Source organism: Corylus avellana, unplaced genomic scaffold, assembly GCF_965113065.1.
Source record: "Corylus avellana unplaced genomic scaffold, dhCorAvel1.hap1.2 HAP1_SCAFFOLD_162, whole genome shotgun sequence".
NCBI lineage: Eukaryota > Viridiplantae > Streptophyta > Magnoliopsida > Fagales > Betulaceae > Corylus > Corylus avellana.
Genome location: NW_028290557.1, coordinates 1 through 2,500, shown reverse-complemented (window position 1 = coordinate 2,500; position 2,500 = coordinate 1). Strand labels below are relative to the sequence as shown.

Sequence of the window (2,500 nt, the reverse complement as noted above, 5' to 3'; positions counted from 1 at the left end):
ATTGCCCTTCGATTTTTTCAGATTGATGATTGGAATCAACACAAATTAAATAGATGAAGCAAAGAAATAGAATTGGTACATTATGTAAATACATTACATATATGTAATTGATATCTATGAAGATACATATTGCAGATTGATCTATATTAAACCTCTATCTTTATACAGTACGACTTTATATACTACAATAACAATAATAAGTATGGTAGAAAGATTCATCTATTTCTTTCTACCATACTATCGAATCTCATAAAATACTGATGATTCTCGTCCGCTTATTTCATTTAAGACACGAAATCTTAATACTTTTCATTTTCTTTTTTCTTTTCAATCATTGATAAAAAGATAAAAACTAAACAGTCAAGTTTAATTCAAATTAATCATTTTGACTGACTGTTTTTACATATATTATAAGTAAAAAAGCAGTAGGAACTAGAATGAACAGTGCAGTAGCAATAAATGCGAGAATATTTACTTCCATAATCTCATCGTTTCATTTTTAATTAATTCGCAATAACTCGGGATTTAATCCCATAGAGCTGATAAATCTTTCGCCTGTAAATTCAATATTCAATGGGATGAATTACATCTCGACGATATCGAATCGGAGCAATATCATGAATAACAATATCTGAGCTATCAAATTGATTCATCGTCGAGAATTAAATAGTATAACATAGGAAGATCTTTTATCCATACCGAATTCAAATTTTGATTCCTGATCCGATAAATAATTCCTTTACTTTCTTTATCATTCTTTTCCTTTCCATTCTTTCTTTTCTATAACCTACGTCCCTCCTTGTGGGAATCATCTGATGAAATATCATATGACCGCCTTTACACTTACTTACATTGGTTATAAAAAACCCCAATAAAATAACCAATAGAAGCGAAATGTAAAAAGGAAGAAGTTTAGTTCTAAACCCCCTTTTTATGATCTAATCTTCTTGGAAAACAAAGAAGTAGTATAAATAAGGAGAGTCCGGGTATAAAAAAATCGAGTATTCCATCAAATTCATTAAAAAGTTTGTTCTTTCTTCGGCAAGACCCTTAAACTTAAAAAAGATTATTCATTCCCTCACAAAGAGAGATAGGATCTTCTTTGAGCTTTATTTTATTAATATCCCATTTCCTTGGATTAATTTTGGGATGCATATATCAAAAATTCAGTGTGAAATTTGAATGAGATAAATTGGTTCAAATTCACATTAATAATTTCAATTATTAATTGAGGTTACACAAAATCGGAGCCCTAAAGGGATATACTTTTAATCTTAAAAGTATTATATCAAAGTTACTATGTTAAGTTAATCTTTTTTGTATCGTACAAATTCCATTTCTGTATAGCCCCCTGTAAACATATAGTACTCTATTACACAGATCGGGAATAATCGAAAAAGCCAGACTCCGTACGGTATTTCTTGGAATCCTGAATATAATTTTACCAATCATTGTACTAATCTACATATGTCTTTCTCCTATCAATTGGTACTAGTTGAATAAATGGTAATTCCCATATTTATTTGATGAGAAATGTGAAACTAATAAATAAATAAAATAGGAGGGTATCCTCTTGTGAATGAAATTCTGCTATTTCTTTTGTTCTCCTTTTCACAGCAAACGCAGAGATGAATTGATGTATTTTTTTTATTGGATTTGGATCTGTCGGGACTGACGGGGCTCGAACCCGCAGCTTCCGCCTTGACAGGGCGGTGCTCTGACCAATTGAACTACAATCCCAAGGAAATCAAGTGTACATCATACATATTCTTATGATTTAATTCAAACCCTTTCTATTTTATTTCTATTTTATTTCTATTTTATTTAGATTTTAGATTAGAATAGTCGTATTGTAACAGAAACGCGAGTAATATATTTGATATACACACGGATATGCACTTTAGTGAGAGCGCCTCACGGATTGTTAATAATCCTTTCGTTTTTTATAAATTGATTAATAATCAAATAAAGCTTTCAATGAAAAAAAAAGAGTTTTTTTATTTATTCTTTATTTTATTCTTTTCCTTATACTTCCAGATCTTTATATGAATCTAGTATGAATCTAGATCATTAGCAAGCAAGATCAGAATTTGTGAGAAAAAATAAAGAGAGCAAATGAACGGCGGTAAAATATATCAGAAAATTTTAGTTTTTTTATTCTTCCGTATTCCGATCAGGCATTTCTGGGGAACAACAAATGGGGTTCTATCATTTCATGGTGGATCGGCCAATTATTGGGCCGAGCTGGATTTGAACCAGCGTAGACATATTGCCAACGAATTTACAGTCCGTCCCCATTAACCGCTCGGGCATCGACCCAGGAAGAATCAATTCCCGGCTTATTGATAATTCATGATCAACTTCCTTTCGTAGTACACCTACCCCCAGGGGAATTCGAATCCCCGCTGCCTCCTTGAAAGAGAGATGTCCTGAACCACTAGACGATGGGGGCAAGTATGCCCGACCGCCATCATACTATGCTCATTGTATGAACAGTTTT

General features: G+C 32.1%; 2 non-coding genes across 2 annotated transcripts; both read right to left on the bottom strand.

The window, feature by feature from the left end:
• Positions 1 to 1,666: 1,666 nt before the first annotated feature.
• On the bottom strand, positions 1,667 to 1,740 carry TRNAD-GUC (transfer RNA aspartic acid (anticodon GUC)). Its single transcript has one exon. It is a non-coding gene; the product is annotated as a tRNA-Asp (tRNA).
• Positions 1,741 to 2,235: 495 nt separating this feature from the next.
• Positions 2,236 to 2,319, bottom strand: TRNAY-GUA (transfer RNA tyrosine (anticodon GUA)). Its single transcript has one exon. It is a non-coding gene; the product is annotated as a tRNA-Tyr (tRNA).
• Positions 2,320 to 2,500: the final 181 nt, after the last annotated feature.